At 40.9% G+C, this 18,276-nt stretch overlaps 1 long non-coding RNA gene across 3 annotated transcripts in view; it reads left to right on the top strand.

Moving 5' to 3' along the window:
* Window positions 1-18,276, top strand: part of LOC135552489 (uncharacterized) — a 21,087-nt gene continuing 2,811 nt past the window's right edge. Inside the window, exons 1-4 of one of the 3 annotated variants that reach the window (XR_010457456.1) lie at window positions 1-585; window positions 922-1,053; window positions 1,926-2,772; window positions 17,828-17,917. This is a non-coding gene — a long non-coding RNA (uncharacterized LOC135552489). The remainder of the gene's footprint in view (window positions 586-921; window positions 1,054-1,925; window positions 2,773-17,827; window positions 17,918-18,276) is intronic. The other 2 variants (XR_010457457.1, XR_010457455.1) reach the window with 2 other exon arrangements.

The raw sequence follows: 18,276 nt of genomic DNA on the forward strand, positions 1-18,276 counted from the left end.
GACGCTACTTCAACAACAACAGCTAGTCAGACACCTCCGTAGCTTCCAAGCCGGAACATTCAAGCTGTTCAGTCTGCTTCGGTGTATATTTGCCTCTGTATTTGAAACATAATTATCTTTTAACTAGTTTCCCCGTTTAATGTCATATTTCCGTTTAGTCAGGTAACGGTAGCTGGCTTGATAAATTAGCCTATCACTAGGCTAGTCACTAACTAGCTAGGTTAGCAGGCTAACATCACTGACCATGAGTTCACCAAGCTACCCTCCTCCTGCTGAAGAAGAGGAGATCTGCTGGACGGAGTAAGAAGGTATTTGGCTGAACATTGTCGTGAAAGAGGAGAATGAAGGGGAGGATGTTACAGTAAACGAAGAAGTAGAGGGTGATGCTGTTACATAGAGAAAGAAGAAGACTCGTTCAGAGTGAAAGAGGAGGAGGATGTTACAGTAAAAGAAGAGAGGGAGGAGGATGTAAATGTAATGTAAATGAGGATGCAGTTTTTGGAGTGAAGGAGATAACTGTCACATTGAAGGAGGAGAAGGAAGAACAAGAACAGGAGGAGGAGACATGCGATCTGATTAAGACCAGTAAGTACTGTCTTAAAAACAGGAGCACATACTATTGTTGAACTGGTGCATGGTTTTAAAGCAGCACTCTACTGAATGTGTATGCTTGAATATGTTATTATTTAATGTAGGAATTGATAACTACACTGTAAGATGTGTATACCACCAAAGAGTGTGTCACCAACAAAACCTTAACAATGGATTTGCAAATTCACAACTTTAATGTCACTCAGAATTGACAAACAAGATAGAAATGACAGTGGATGTGTGTTACTATAGTAACCCGTGGGGGGGGGGGGGGGGGGGGTGATGTGTGTTGCTATAGTAACCCGTGGTGGGTGATGTGTGTTGCTATAGTAACCTGTGGGGGGAGTGAACACCCAGACAGCGGACATCTTTGAAGACAAAACCAGGAAGAAACTTAATCATTAACCAGAAAGGATTTGATGTTGAGATTAAAAACAGCTGCTGTTGGCCCTTTAATGTAAGGTACATACGGCTTCCAACATAACTACCTTACGGTGGATGATTTCAATTAAAATAGACAACAAGAAACAAAAAAACTATTAACTACGACTACATACACCCTTATAGCTAGCTGACCACTGATTTTTATTGCAATTCATGTAAGTTAAGTTTTATATAAGTTAGGTTATGAGAGTTTTCAAAAAAGTAATATGTACACATTTTGTGGGACATTCTGTTTATTGTAGAATTTGACTGTGTAACACATTTAATAGAATTTTTAACCTCTGAAATATAGCTAACAAGTTTGCTAATGTTGCTGGTTTAACTTAAGTTTAACTTAAGTTAAGTTGATATAAATGGTTAGTAACCAAAAAGGAAAGAATTTGTAAGTGTTAGATAATACATTTCAAGAAAACAGCTGAATGTTGTCAAGCTATAGACGGATAGAGCTCAGCCTATAAATATGACAGTATCTATTATTATAGAGCTCTGTTCAGCCTATGAACATGACATTATCTATTATTATAGAGCTCTGCTCAGCCTATAAACATGACATTATCTATTATAATAGAGCTTTGCTCTGCCTGTAAACATGACATTATATATTATTATAGAGCTCTGCTCAGCCTGTAAAGATGACATTATCTAGTATTATAGAGCTCTTATTATGACATCAAGATATTCCCTGAGAATTTAGATTTGGAGCTCTACGTCATTTGTTTTTAAATCTCACTGTCACCAAGAGTATTTTTAATGATGTAATGTTGTGAAAACTGACCTCCGGGTATTGAGGGATCTAGTTTAGATTAAACCTCATAGGAAGACAATTTTATTTAATGTTGGTTTCATTCAGGTCTCTCTGTTTAACTAAATAATATGTTTGTCTTTGGCAGGAGAGAGATCAGACTCTGACAGCGGGAGTTCCTCAGAGGAAACAGACCCGGAGACGCCTAACCAACACCACTGGTCACACTGTGGAAAGAGTTTTAGGTGGTTAGGGAGCCTGAAAATTCACGAGAGAATACATACAGGAGAAAAGCCCTACCACTGTTCCCACTGTGGAAAGAATTTCACTCAGTTTGGGGCCCTGGTTGGGCATGAGAGAACACACACAGGAGAGAAGCCTTATCACTGCTCCCACTGTGGAAAGAGTTTTAGGTGTTTAGAGGACAACTTGTAGAAAACAGCTAGCTACATTTAGAAGTGTTGCATTTTGATTCAAGTGGGTCACCAATATGGTAAGTGTAACAACTCTATTTGTGTTAGTCACATTTTTGCTAAATCTCATAAATAGTACTCTTTCAATTCAGAGCCTGGATTTCCCCCCTGAGGCTCATATCACGCTGAAATCAATTGAGTGGGGCAAACGTTTAGGGTTCTACATTGTGAAATTACTTAAAATACTCCTACTTCAATGTTAAAATATTCTACATTGTGACATTAATTCATCACTAAATAACTCCTTCATGTACTGACCACAGCTATAAGGTTTCTCTCCTGTGTGTGTTCTCTGGTGTGATGTCAGCTGGCCAGATCGACCAAAACTCTTCCCACATTGACCACATCTATAAGGTTTCTCTCCTGTGTGTGTTCTCTTGTGTAGAGTCAGATGGCCAGATGTAGTAAACCTCTTCCCACATTGATCACAGCTATAAGTTTTCTCTCCAGTGTTTGTTCTCTGGTGAATTGTAATGCCTGATGAGGAAAATCTAGGACGGCCGGGGTGTTAACCTCATTAAGGTAGGGGGCGCTATTTTCACCTCCGGATGAAAGTAAACTTGGTAGATTTGGATAGAAAACACTCTAAAATTTCCAAAACTGTTAAAATAATGTCTGAGTATAACAGAACTGATATGACTGGCGATGGTCTATGTTCTGATGGCTAGCATCTGATGAAGGTTCTCGATGTAAGGTCTAAAAAAAATAGCAGATCCATATCACATTAGGTGAGGCGGGTTGCCGGAAGGTATATTTAATTTAAATGAAAAATATTTTAATATTGCAATATATTAAAAAGACAAAAAAACCATACCATTTACAACAAGTACGTCTTCATGCTACGCCATCTTGGATTACAAGATTGGATCAAGCAAACTCTGAAATTATTTAGTATTTCTGTGCCCATTAAAACTGTTGTCCCAGCATAACATAAGGAGCCACTAAATGATACATAGTTCGAGTTCATTTCAGAATACAAAAGAACTGTCAGACAGCCAGATCCCCTATTTAAGTTGAAGTTCATCATATGACAAGAGTAACGTTATGACTATAACCACTGTTCCCTGAAGGAGGGATACTAAATGAAACGGCCCCTGGCAGACCACCCAGACCTGACCCTACAAGACGCACACCCAATTACGCATATAGAAGTAGGACTAGTCTACCTGGCATACACACAAATGTAGGCCTATAAATGCGCCCATTTGGGGATGTCTGATAGCATTTCTGATTGTCTTAACGCACCACCACTAATGAGTTGTGGAGCATCTCAAAGTAATGCTGTATTCACCTCAAACAGCAAATAAACAAAGTCTAATCCAGATCAATTGCAAATGAGAATAGTTCATCAAAGTAATTTTGTAAAATATTTCCAGCTCTCACCCTTTCGATAACCACTCGGCATAAAAGGGAAACATGTAATGCTATGATCCAGTGGAAATGTCATAAAATACCTGATTACTTCTTATCCTTCTCACAAATAGCCTACAGCTGTGTCTGTCCAGAACTCACTGGAGCAGCAAACTGAGGGCCTAGAATATTTTATGCAATGTTTCAAGCTTTGTATCTGAGTTTCCTGACCCAGTTGATACAATGTTTCAAGTTTGTTGTAGACAGGCCATTTGCAGCCAATGCAATTTCTAGGATATTTATTTTTATGAGGATATTTTCTACTTGCAGAATTTAATGTTTTTATTGTTGGTTTTATGTAGGCTATTCATTTTACATAGCTGGCAATGGCAATAAAAGTTACTTTTAGATATCTATAATTTTCATTTAGATGTATATTGATCACAGACAATTTTGAGATACTATTATAAATTTAAATGAAACTGTTCAGATTTGCAGAAATGGTGAGATAAATTGGCACTCCAACTGGAAAAGGTTGCAGACTGCTGGTGTAGTCTATTACTAGTCTATCTATCTGTAGTCTATTAGTCTATTACTGCAAACTTCAGGAGCAGAACGGCAGAATTTACACAGTCCAGCAGCGGAGGGGGGACTCCCTCTGGTCAGGTTGTGTTGACGAGCGGCTCCCTCTGGTCAGGTTGTGTTGACGAGCGGCTCCCTCTGGTCAGGTTGTGTTGATGAGCGGCTCCCTCTGGTCAGGTTGTGTTGGCGAGCGGCTCCCTCTGGTCAGGTTGTGTTGGCGAGCGGCTCCCTCTGGTCAGGTTGCGTTGACGAGCGGCTCCCTCTGGTCAGGTTATGTTGACGAGCGGCTCCCTCTAGTTATGACTTCGAGTCATTTGTGTGTCTTAATTATTTAATTAAACAGAATGCTTAACTTCACTAGGGCAGGCGGCAGCATTCGGAATTTTGGATGAAAAGCATGCCTGCTACTCAGGCCGAGAAGCTAGGATATGCATATAATTAGTAGATTTGGATAGAAAATATAAAGTTTCCAAAACTGTTAAAATAATGTCTGTGAGTATAACAGAACTGATATGGCAGGCGAAAACCTGAGGAAAATCCATCCAGAAAGTACTATTATTTTGAAAGGCTGTTTTTCCATTGAAAGCCTATCCACCATACAAATACTTAGGACCCAGTTCACGATTTCTATGGCTTCTTGTGGCCAGTTTTTAGGCATTGTTTCAGGCGTTTACTCTGAAAAATGAGGGAGATACAGCCCTTTCAATGAGTGGACAGCGGAAATTTTCAGCCATGAACCCAGCGCGTGATCGGGAGCACGCATTTCTTGTTTACCTTTTCTATTGACAAAGCTATGGTCCGGTTAAAATATTATTGAATTTTTATGACAAAAACAACCTGAGGATTGATTTTAAACATCGTTTGACATGTTTCTACGAACTTTAATTGAACTTTTTGAGAGCGTGCATTGTGACTTTTGATTACTGATCTAAACGCACCAACAAAACCGAGGTTTTTGGACATAAAGAGGGACATTATCGAACAAATTGAACATTTATTGTCTAACATGGAGACCTGGGAGTGCCACCAGATGAAGATCATCAAAGGTGAGTGACTAATTTTAATGCTATTTCTGACTTTTGTGAGCCCTCTCCTTGTTTGGAAAATGGCTGTATGGTTTTCTGTGGCTAGGCACTGCCCTAACAAAATCAGATGGTGTGCTTTCGCCGTAAAGCCTTTCTGAAATCGGATACTGTGGTTGGATTTATAAGAAGTGTATCTTTAAAATGGTGAATAATACTTGTATGTTTGAGGAATTTTAATTATGGGATTTCTGTTGTTTTGAATTTGGCGCCCTGCAATTTCACTTGCTGTTTTCGAGGTGGGATGCTACCGTCCTACTGGTGCCAGACAGGTTAAAGCATCAGACAAGTTCTGTACGTATATTTGATTTTATAAAAATACATGGGGCAATTGATAGAAAGAACAGATGACTCTTGGTTGACCAAGATGTATTTTACTTGGGGACAGCACTAGAACCCAGGCCAGGTCGATTAGAAAGGCCTGCTTGCAGAAGTGATTTTGGGAGCATTTGACAGTGATGAGGGGTGGTCGTTTGACCGCGGACCCAGAACGGATGCAGGCAATGAGGCAGTTATTGCTGAGATCCTGATTGAAAACAGCAGAGGTTTATTTGGAGGGCAAGTTGGTCAGGATACTATATATGAGGGTGCTCATGTTTACGGATTTAGGGTTGTACCTGGTGGGTACCTTGATAATTTGTGTGAGATTGAGGGCATCTAGCTTGGATTGTAGGATGGCCAGGGTGTTACGCATATCCCAGGTTAGGTCACTTAATAGAACGAACTCTGAAGATAGATATGGGGCAATCAATTCACATATGGTGTCCAGGGCACAGCTGGGAGCTGAAGTCAATAGCTGGCGGCAACAGTGAGAGACTTATTTCTGGAGAGATTCATTTTTTAAATTAGAAGCTCGAACTGTTTGGGCATTGACCTGGAAAGTATGACAGAACTTTGCAGGCCATATCTGCAGTAGATTGCACCTCCTCTCTTTTTGACAGTTCTATCTTGATGGAAAATGTTGTAGTTGAGGATGGACATTTCAGAATGTTTGGTTGCCTTCCTAAGCCAGGATTCAGACATGGCAAGGAAATTAAGGTTGGCGGAGTGTGCTAAAGCAGTGTGTAAAACAAACTTAGGGAGGAGGCTTCTGATGTTAACATACATGAAACTAAGGCTTTTTCGATTACAGAAGTCAACAAATGAGAGTGCCTGGGGACACACAGGGCCTGGGTTAACCTCTACATCACCCAAGGAACAGAGGAGTAGGATGAGGGTATGGCTAAAGGCTATCATAACTGGTTGTCTAGTGCGTTGGGAACAGAGAATAAAGGAGCAGATTTCTGGGCGTGGTAGGATAGATTCAAGGCATAATGTACAGACAGGTGTATGGTAGGGTGCGGGTACAGTGGAGGTAAACCTAGGCATTGAGTGATGATAAGAGAGGTTGCATCTCTGGAGGCACCAGTTATGCTAGGTGAGGTCACTGCATATGTGGGAGGTGGGACAAAAGAGTTCTCTGAGTCATGTTGAGTGGGACTAAGGGCTCCGCAGTAAAACAAAACAATGATAACTACCCTAAACAACAGTATACAAGGCATATTGACATTAGACAGAGACATAAAGCGAGGCATAAAGCAATCACAGGTATTGATTGGAGAGCTAGCTAAGACAACAATGGGTAAGACAACAGTTAATCAGCTTAGACAACAACAACAGGTAAAATGGCTATGAATGGGCAGAGAGGGTCAGTTAACTACACACAGGGCCTGAGTTCGAGGCTGGGGCTGTCGTGGCTAATCATTTCAAAATATGATACTTGCAAGAACTTTGAATTCAATAATAGACTTTTAATACAGGATTATAGCATGCCGGAGTGCTCCGCGGAACACACACCTTTTTCAGAGCACTCGCTCTGATTTATACACATACAACATATGAGTCCATCCCACATGCAAATGAAGTTACATCCCAATCCGTGCATCCTGCTTGTTCAGCCCAATAACGCCCGTATCTGCTTTCCGTCAGATTATAATGGTGACAAGACCCTTGCTTTGTCCCTGCACTTAGCTAAATGCGTTCTTCTGTTTGTGTGTTATCAAGGTTCAGCAGACTATGTGTCTCCTCTGTTTTTAGCGTGTCCAGCTATACTAAAAATACTATACATTCCTCTATTTTACAGGCCTATGCTTTGGCTCTGCACTTAGCTCAATGTGTTCCTTTGTATGTGTCTTTATCTCGGATCAGCAGACTATGTGTCTCCTCTGTCATTCCTTCAGCATCTCCATGTCCTAAAAATATGTGGGCTATGTCTATAATCCATCAGTTGGTCATTTGGCTGACCCCCTCCTTTGTATATCCCTCTGTGACCTTGGTATGTCCAGCTGTCCTGGCGCCTATGTGTCGCCTTCTCTTCATGTGGTCTGTTTTTAGTGTTCAGCTATTCTATATATCTATGTGTTTGTCTATGTGTTCTATTTGCTCCCACAGGGCTGACAGATAAACAAAATGAAGAACCGTGATCAATGAATGGTCCAGCAGCCATCACCTATGTAGCCAAGTGACCATAGGGTCCAGTGAACAGCAATATATGAACCAGGGAAGCCGTAAGGTAGTCGTTACTACGCTAGCCGGGAGACGCGCCTGGCTCGAGGCTAACTGGGGCTAGCTTTGGGACAAGGGTGTCACCAACGTCTGGCAAAGGCCGGTTGAGAGCAAATCTGACAGAATTGCATCGGCAGACCAGTTGTGATGGATCGGCGGGGCTCTGTGTCGACAAAGGGTCCAGGCCAATTGGCAAAAGAGGTATTGTAGCCGGTATTAATTTTGTGTGCTAGCCGGGAGATGCACTTGGCTCGAGGCTAACTGGTGCTAGCTTCGGAACAAGGGCGTTAGCCACTATATTGAATTCAGTGCAAAGGTCCAGAGCTTGCGTCAGGTATCCGGTGATGTAGTGTCTTGTAGTCGTTGTAGTGAAGAGTCTGGGAGGCATCAGCTGTGTAGCCGAGTGATCATAGGGTCCACTGAGCAGGCCGGGAGATGGGCCTGGCTCAAGGCTAGCTTCGGAGCTGGGCCACATGGTGGCAGCTAGCTAGCTGCGATTATCTGGTGTAATGGTCCAGAGCTTACGGAAGGAATACGGTGATGTAGTGGAGAAAAACTGTCCGATATGCTCAGGGTTGATATCACGCTCCGATATGCTCAGGGCTGATATCACGCTGTGCAGACTGGCAGGTATTATCCAGGCTAAAAGCGGCTGGTGTCTGAGCTAAAAAGGTAAAGGCCACTAGCACTGGCTAACAATGACTAAATAGCTAGCTTCTGATGGAGGTTCAAGCTATAAGGTCTAAAAAATAATTAGCAGATCCGTATCACATTGGGTGAAGGGGGGTTGCCGAAAGGTATATTTCATTAAAAATTTAAAAAGTTTGAAATATATTGCAATATATACAAAAAAAAGACAAAAAAAACATAACATTTACAACAACAAACACGTCTTACTGCTACGCCATCTTGGATTACAAGATGACTCTGTTTAAAACCATTGGATTTAGCAAACTCTGAAATTATTTAGTATTTTTGTGCCCACGAAAACTGTTTTCCCAGCGTAACATAAGGAGCCACTAAATGATACATAGTTTGGGTGCATTTCAGAATACAAAAAAACTGTCTGAAAGCAAAATCCCGTATTTAAGTTGAAGTTCATCATATGACAGCGTAGTTGGTAATTGCAATAAAAGTTACTTTTAGATTTGTATAATTTTCATTTAGATATAATGTAGATTAATCACAGACAATGATTGAGATACTATTATAAATTAAATGAAAGTGTTCCACGAAAATGTGCATATGAAAATCATAACTGGCACACAGATTGGTAGAAATGGTCAGATAAATTGGCACTCCAAATGGAAAAGGTTGCCGACTGCTGCTGTAGTCCTATTACTCTATCTATCTGTAGTCTATTAGTCTATTACTGAAAACTTCAGCAGTGGATGACCGGCTCCCTCTGGTTAGGTTATGTTGACTACCGGCTCCCTCTGGTCAGGTCATAGTGACGACCGGCTCCCTCTGGTCGGGTCATAGTGACGACCGGCTCCCTCTGGTCGGGTCATAGTGACGACCGGCTCCCTCTGGTCGGGTCATAGTGACGACCGGCTCCCTCTGGTCGGGTCATAGTGACGACCGGCTCCCTCTGGTCGGGTCATAGTGACGACCGGCTCCCTCTGGTCGGGTCATAGTGACGACCGGCTCCCTCTGGTCGGGTCATAGTGACGACCGGCTCCCTCTGGTCGGGTCATAGTGACGACCGGCTCCCTCTGGTCGGGTCATAGTGACGACCGGCTCCCTCTGGTCGGGTCATAGTGACGACCGGCTCCCCCCTGGTCGGGTCATAGTGACGACCGGCTCCGAAGTTATGACTTTGCGTCATTTGTGTGTCTTAATCATTTAATCAAACAGAATGCTTAACTTCACTAGTGCAGGGAGCAGTATTCGGGAATTTTGGATGAAAAGCGTGCCCAAATTAAACGGCCTGCTACTCAGGCCGAGAAGCTAGGATGTCTATATAATTAGTAGATTTGGATAGAAAACACTCTGAGGTTTCCAAAACTGTTAAAATAATGTCTGTAAGTATAACAGAACTAATATTGCAGGCAAAAACCTGAGGAAAATCCATCCAGGAAGTACTATTATTTTGAAAGGCTGTTTTTCCATTGAAAGCCCATCCACCATACAAAGACTTAGGACCCAGTTCACAATCTCTATGTGTCATCGGAATTTCATAATTCCTATATGTGTTCATTAATTAAATTCACTCAGTCTATTTTATAAGAATGTGTAAGATTCTTATTTGCATAAAATAGACAGACCAGTCTTATCAAAATTAGATAATAGTATTTATTCTCGGAGCGCGCTCCCATGGAACCACGAACAACAGTTTACATTATATCACAAAAGTGAGTACACCCCTCACATTTTTGTAAATATTTGAGTATATCTTTTCATGTCACAACAGTAGTGAGTGTACAGCTTGTATAACAGTGTAAATTTGCTGTCCCCTCAAAATTACTCAACACACAGCCATTAATGTCTAAACTGCTGGCAACAAAAATGAGTACACCCCTAAGTGAAAATGTCCAAATTGGGCCCAAAGTGTCAATATTTTGTGTGGCCACCATCATTTTCCAGCACTGCCTTAACCCTCTTGGGCATGGAGTTCACCATGCTTGACTGTAGGCAAGACAAACTTGTCTTTGTACTCCTCACCTGATTGCCGCCACACACGCTTGACACCATCTGAACCAAATAAGTTTATCTTGGTCTCATCAGACCACAGGACATGGTTCCAGTAATACATGTCCTTGTTCTGCTTGTCTTCAGCAAACTGTTTGCGGGCTTTCTTGTGCATCATCTTTAGAAGAGGCTTCCTTCTGGGAGGACAGCCATGCAGACCAATTAGATGCAGTGTACGGTGTATGGTCTGAGCACTGACTGGCTGACCCCCCCCCCACCCCTTCAACCTCTGCAGCAATGCTGGCAGCACTCATACGTCTATTTCCCAAAGACAACCTCTGGATATGATGCTGAGCACGTGCACTCAACTTCTTTGGTCGACCATGGCGAGGCCTATTCTGAGCGGAACCTGTCCAGTTAAACCGCTGTATGGTCTTGGCCACCGTGCTGCAGCTCAGTTTCAGGGTCTTGGCAATCTTCTTATAGCCCAGGCCATCTTTATGTAGAGCAACAATTATTTTTTTTCAGATCCTCAGAGAGTTCTTTGCCATGAGGTGCCATGTTGAACTTCCAGTGACCAGTCAGTATGAGGGAGTGTGAGAGCGATGACACCAAATTTAACACACCTGCTCCCCATTCACACCTGACACTAACGAGTCACATGACACCGGGGAGGGAAATGGCTAATTGGGCTCAATTTGGACATTTTCACTTAGGGGTGTACTCACTTTTGTTGCCAGCGGTTTAGACATTAATGAGTGTGTGTTGAGTTATTTTGAGGGGACAGCAAATTTACACTGTTATTAAGCTGTACACTCACCCCTTTACATTGTAGCAAAGTGTCATTTCTTCAGTGTTGTCACATGAAAAATATACTCAAATATTTACAAAAATGTGAGGGGTGTACTCACTTTTGTGATATACTGTATATACAAAATATGACGTCATAAGTTATAAAATGTCCTTCCTCCTATCGCCCAGGACAAAGCAGGTTCAAAAGTTTATTTCAACCTCCTAGCGCACACACACATCAAGATTAACTTCTGAAGTCTCACCACCATCTATCACTATTTAGCAGACAGCTCCAGATAATGGAAAACCTAGGGAGGCACGCACTGCCTTATCTAAACATCCCAGAGCTAAGTTGAGTTGGCTCAACCATAGGTTAACGATCCTTTTTGCTTACTTAAAAACCCACAAACCATTCCTCCCCAACCTAGTTGGAATGGTGTTTATTATGTTTAATTACTCCTTGTTCATGCTACATATGCCTCCATATGAACAAACTTTATTAATCAGATATAATAAAACAGGGTAGAGTTTAATTAGTTATAGTTCTATTTAAATGTAGATATTGTTTAGTCATTATTCATAAAATTCCTACCACTATGGCTTCTTCTACATGTAGCCAGTCTTTAGTCATTGTTTCAGGCTTTTACTCTGAAAAATGGGGGAGATACACCACTTTCAGTGGACAGTGGAAATTTCCAGCCATGAGCCCAGCGCGTGATCAGGAGCGCGCATTTCTTGTTTAACTTTTCTATTGAAGAAGCTTTTGTCCGGTTGAAATATGATTGATTATTTATGACAAAAAAACCTGAGGATTGATTTTAAACATCGTTTGACATGTTTCTACGAACTTTTATTGTACTTTTTTAGACTTTTCATCTGATGTTGAGAGCGCACATTGTGCCTTTTGATTTCTGAACTAAACGCACCAACAAAACTGAGGTTTTTGGACATAAAGAGGGACATTATCGAACAAAACAAACATTTATTGTCTAACATGAAGACCTGGGAGTGCCACCAGATGAAGATCATCAAAGGTAAGTGACTAATTTTAACGCTATTTCTGACATTTGTGACACCTCGCCTTGGTTGGAAAATGGCTGTATGGTTTTCTGAGGCTCGGCGCTGACCTAACATAATTGCATGGTGTGCTTTCGTCGTAAAGCCTTTTTGAAATTGGCCACTGTGGTTGGATTTACAAGAAGTTTATCTTTAAAATGGTGTATAATACTTGTATGTTTGAGGAATTTTAATTATGTGATTTCTGTTGTTTTGAATTTGGAGCCCTGCAATTTCACTTGCTTTGGTCGAGGTTGGACGCTACCGTCCCACTGGTGCCAGACAGGTTAAAGCATCAGACAAGTTCAGTATGTGTATTTGATTTTATAAAAACACATGGGGCGATTGGTAGAAAGAACAGATGACTCTTGATCTAGGGCATGCAATAAAACGGAAAAAGATACTATGTGCTCTAAAAAAGGAAAACCAGACATCGCGCTATTACAATTGAAACACCTCTGTGATGCTGAACCTGCCAAACTCCGCAGAGCTTGGGTGGGACAGGTGTATTTCTCATCTTTAAAATCAAACAGTTGCGGCACAGCCATACATATCCATAAAAATGTTCCATTCATAATTGACAAAAACATATCTGATCCGGAGGGGAGATTTATTTTGATAACTGGGTCACTATATGGTCAACCAATTACTATATTAAACATATACACCCCTAACACAGATACTCCTGCCTTCATGTCAAAAATGATAACCCTGTTCAATGAGCATTGTGTCTCCTTTGGCGTGGTGGCCGGTGATTTTAATTGAACTCTTAACCCTAGACAAATCATCTCAAGTCCCCACCACAAATCCTAGTTCTGCAAGGATGTTGAACTCTCTTACTTAAGAGATGGGACTGATAGATATGTGGAGAGAGACTAATAGCTCATCTATGGACTATACATACTACTTTAATGTCCATAACACCTACTCCCGTATAGATTACATTTTTATCCCAAAGAGTTTCATAAAATCAGCCACATGTACAATCGGACCCATAGCACTTTCAGATCACGCCTTTGTCCCCCTCCGCTTTGACCTCTTCAAAAACATCCCGAGGTCAAAGAGCTGGAAATTCAACACCTCCATGCTATCAAACAAAGCGGTCCATACATTGGTAACTACATGGATAGACAACTACACACAAGACAACAAAGAGTCTCCTGTTTCTCCGGCCACAATGTGGGACGCTGCTAAAGCCACACTAAGAGGCCATCTAATCGCATATGCTTCCTCTAAGAAAAAAGCGATGGAAGCACACAGGCTAGATCTTGAGAGGGAGCTGGAATGCTGTGAAAGAATACATAAACAATCCCCAGACAGCACCTCCTGGAGTCATCTTAAAGCAGCCAAAGCCAATCTGAATTTGGACTACACTTGGGAGATAAAAAAATGTTTTCTTTACGAAACAGAAATACCATGAGTATAGCAATAGGCCCAGTAGATTGCTTGCTTACCAATTAAAAAAGGAGCAGTCAGAGCGTACAATCATGGCGATCCGAACAGCAGAGGACGAGGTCACATACGACCCAAAAAATATCAATTTAAGTTTTCATGATTTTTACTGCAAACGATACACCTCTGAGAGAAAACACACAGAGGCAGAACTCCGCTCTTTCCTAGAGGGAATCTCGCTACCTAAACTCTCAGAGACCGACCAAGAAGATCTCAACTCCCCCTTCACTCCTGAGGAGATCCTGGAGGCAATTACCTCCATGCCACCTAATAAGTCCCCAGGCCCAGATGGATTCCCCAGAGAGTTCTACAAAGCTTTTTTGGCCCCAACTCCGCCCTATCTTCATGCCAATGCTGGAGGATTTTTGCAAAAACGGAGTTCTCCCAGATTCGATGCACACAGCCCGCATTAGTGTTGCTGAAAATGGACAAGGACCCCCTACCCTGCTCGTCCTTCCGGCCCATAAGCTTGTTGGATTTCGACTATAAAATAATTACCAAATTGCTCGCCAAAAGACTAAACACTCTTCTTCCCAAAATAATAAAAGCGGGATTTATTAGAGACAGATACTCTTCTGATAACATTCTCCGTCTTTTTGATATTATTGATCAAGTAAACGCACAGAAGACCCCTGTCCTGCTGGCTTCACTGGATGCTGAGAAGGCGTTTGACAGGATGGAGTGGAGCTTTCTGTTTTCAGTCTTAGAAAAGTTCACATATATACATATATATATATATATATATATATATATATATATATATATATATACATATACATATATACATATATATGTATATATATACACATTTATATATACACAAATATATATATATATACACACACATATATATATATGTTTGTGTGTGTGTATATATATATATATATATATATATATATATATATATGCACCAAGGAAAATAAATAGATAAAGTCAAATAAAAATAATAATCGTAATCTTTCATTTTAATTGTATTTTTATTTTTTCAAATGTACTATTATATTTTTTGACTTTTTAATTTTTTTTTATGCCTGTCACATCTGTGAATGTGGAATGTGTTTTGTTGGTTGATTTGAAAAACAAGAAAACTTAATAAAACTTTAAATTGAAAAAAAAACAAAAAAACTAAGGTTTCAAACCAATTCATGAATGTAATTGAATCTATGTCTTGCCTTTATTGTAATGGCATAAAAATAAATTGAATGAATATTATACAAGACTTATCAACAGCTCTAAATTTGCCTCTAAATCTACACGGGTAATTATAGAATATACTATATTGCCTCTGAACCTGGTTAAACTATCATTATGACATCATGGATGAATTTTAGAATATACTATATAGCCTAGAAACCTGGTTAACTATCATTATGACATCATGGATGAATTATAGAATATACTATATTGCCTCAACCTGGTTAAACTATCATTATGACATCATGGATGAATTCTAGAATATACTATATATCCTAGAAACCTTGTTAAACTATCATTATGACATCATGGATGAATTCTTGAATATACTATATATTTGGTTGCTGTTTAAAAAACCCACACAACCCAGCAATCTGCAGTTCAAACAATAACAAATCTGTCATTCCTCCAGTGTTTTGGTAATAAAAGGTTTATGGGGTTGGAGAAATGTAACTACAGACAGACAGACCTATGGATGCAAGGACTGACCATCCATGATATCAACATTATAGTTTTAACCATGTTTTAACCATGTTGAGGCTTTAGTGTTGATTTACATTGTTTCTAAACAGAGTAAAATAAGCTTATTTGTGGTTCTGTTGCGGTACAACAGAACTAAGCTAATGAAGCATGTGTTATATTCTTCAAGAATCGATGGCAAAAATAAATAATTAAAAATGTACAATATGGATGTCGCAATTGCATATTTCCGCTTTAATAGTATTGCATGCTGTAGCAGGCTATATAAAGAGGAAGACCTCCATTGACGATTCAGTTCATTGCAACATCTCATCTGGACAGGTCACCATCCTTAGTTAGTTAGTTAGTTGGTTTACGTTAGCTAGTTCATTATCATAAAAGTGAGAACTTCTCTAGATTGGAAACTTATGTTAATGAGTGTAAAGCCATGTTGGCTTTATGGAAACAATATACAATATATGGGAAAGAATATAGTTCAGGGAAATAATCCAAACCTAGTTCTGCCTAGTTAGGACATAACGTTATCTAGCTAGATAACGGTACTGTACTGTAGCTTATGCAACGCCGACGGTCAAACCTGGGTTTCTAATATTTACAGTAATTAACTATAGTAACGTTATGGAAGATATTCACAGAAAACCATCATTGTCTTCGTTATTCATCATTAGTATCTTATATTATTATAATAAATTATGTCGATACATATTCAGAGCCTAACATCAACCCAACGTAACCTTTTTTTAACTTGTTGTCGCATCCAAACTTGTCACCATCGTTTTCAGTTGTAATTGCGAAGTTCCCGGAAGAAGTCCAGCACCAACGGAGGTTCCTCGGTGAACCCACCTTCTAACAAGTTCTGTGAAGAACCTTTTGGGGCTGTTTTCCATTGACCAAGAACCCTACGGTTCTTAGGGGATCTGAGAACAACTCCGGTTGAACCCTTCATTCTCAGAGTTGTAGTCGGCTCTATTTACTCTCAGATTCAAAACATGATGATTAGCATCATCGATCAAGTCAGCTGCTGCTGCTCCAATACAGTATGAGGTGAGACGGTGAACTGAGGTTGAATCGGGCAGTCAGCTGCTGCTGCTCCAATACAGTATGAGGTGAGACGGTGACGGTGTGTGGGTCTCAACTAACATCAAGGCGGTGGCCCGTTCCTGTAGGTTCATGCTCTACAACATCCGCAGAGTACGACCCTGCCTCACACAGGAACGCGCGCAGGTCCTAATCCAGGCACTTGTCATCTCCCGTCTGGATTACTGCAACTCGCTGTTGGCTGGGCTCCCTGCCTGTGCCATTAAACCCCTACAACTCATCCAGAACGCCGCAGCCCGTCTGGTGTTCAACCTTCCCAAGTTCTCTCACGTCACCCCGCTCCTCCGCTCTCTCCACTGGCTTCCAGTTGAAGCTCGCATCCGCTACAAGACCATGGTGCTTGCCTACGGAGCTGTGAGGGGAACGGCACCGCAGTACCTCCAGGCTCTGATCAGGCCCTACACCCAAACAAGGGCACTGCGTTCATCCACCTCTGGCCTGCTCGCCTCCCTACCACTGAGGAAGTACAGTTCCCGCTCAGCCCAGTCAAAACTGTTCGCTGCTCTGGCCCCCCAATGGTGGAACAAACTCCCTCACGACGCCAGGACAGCGGAGTCAATCACCACCTTCCGGAGACACCTGAAACCCCACCTCTTCAAGGAATACCTAGGATGGGATAAAGTAATCCTTCTCACCCCCCCTTAAATGATTTAGATGCACTATTGTAAAGTGGCTGTTCCACTGGTTGTCAGAAGGTGAATTCACCAATTTGTAAGTCGCTCTGGATAAGAGCGTCTGCTAAATGACTTAAATGTAAATGTAACTGACGTTGAACCGGGCAGTCAGCTGCTGCTGTTCCAATACAGTATGAGGTGAGACGTGAACTGATGTTGAATCATAATGATTAAGTTAATTAGTGAAAGTGTTAAAAAATAGTATATGGCATATTAAATATATTACGCTATTGTTATCATATAGAAACATCATGGAATATTGCACATCATATTAGCATCAACATACATTATAGTTTCATTAGATTTCACAAAATAAAGATATATAATATTTTCAAGGTCAGAAGTCAGATCCCATCACCTGCTATGTAAAAGAGACAGAAGAATGCACAATGGTCAATGCTATCCGGGATCCTTGGGACATCCCTACCCTAACCTTAACTCTTTTAAATGTCAACTAAAATGGGCTAGTTACATCCCAAGGATGTATCTCTACCTGAAAATACATGATCTATGTGATTGATAGTTGGTATTCAGCAGTCACAAAGCCTTATTTCCTTTTACTACTAAAATAGTGATTTTGTCAGACAGCAGCTCTACACTTTATTGACTGACTGAGCCATTCATCCTTCCATCCCTCCTCAGCCTTTCTCTCCTCTGAAGAACCAGTGAGGATGGAGCTTAGTCAGAGAGCTGTTGATGGACTGGTTTGGAAGAACACTTCTACAGCCAGAGGTGAGAGGCCACACATGAATTAGATGGTAAATATGTATGTCCCCTTAGCAGTTCATTACGCAAGCAAAAGGGAATATGTTCCATCTATGTTTATTTACATTATTGCAAATTGTTCACTGATATTGGTGTAATTTCTCACCCCTTTTGTCTGTATGAAAGTTAATTTCCCCTCAGGCACATTCATTTGTTCTTTGTTATTATGAAGGTAATTTGTGTTGAATGTCCTTTTCCCTTCTCATTCACCTCATCTCTTTTCATTGCTTATTTATATTCAGTGGCCTGACTGCATCCAGACAATGTCAAAGGCCCATCCTGGTAGATCAGAACCTAATGCAGCTTGGAGTGATCAATGACAGAAG

Source organism: Oncorhynchus masou, chromosome 13, assembly GCF_036934945.1.
Source record: "Oncorhynchus masou masou isolate Uvic2021 chromosome 13, UVic_Omas_1.1, whole genome shotgun sequence".
Taxonomy (NCBI): domain Eukaryota; kingdom Metazoa; phylum Chordata; class Actinopteri; order Salmoniformes; family Salmonidae; genus Oncorhynchus; species Oncorhynchus masou.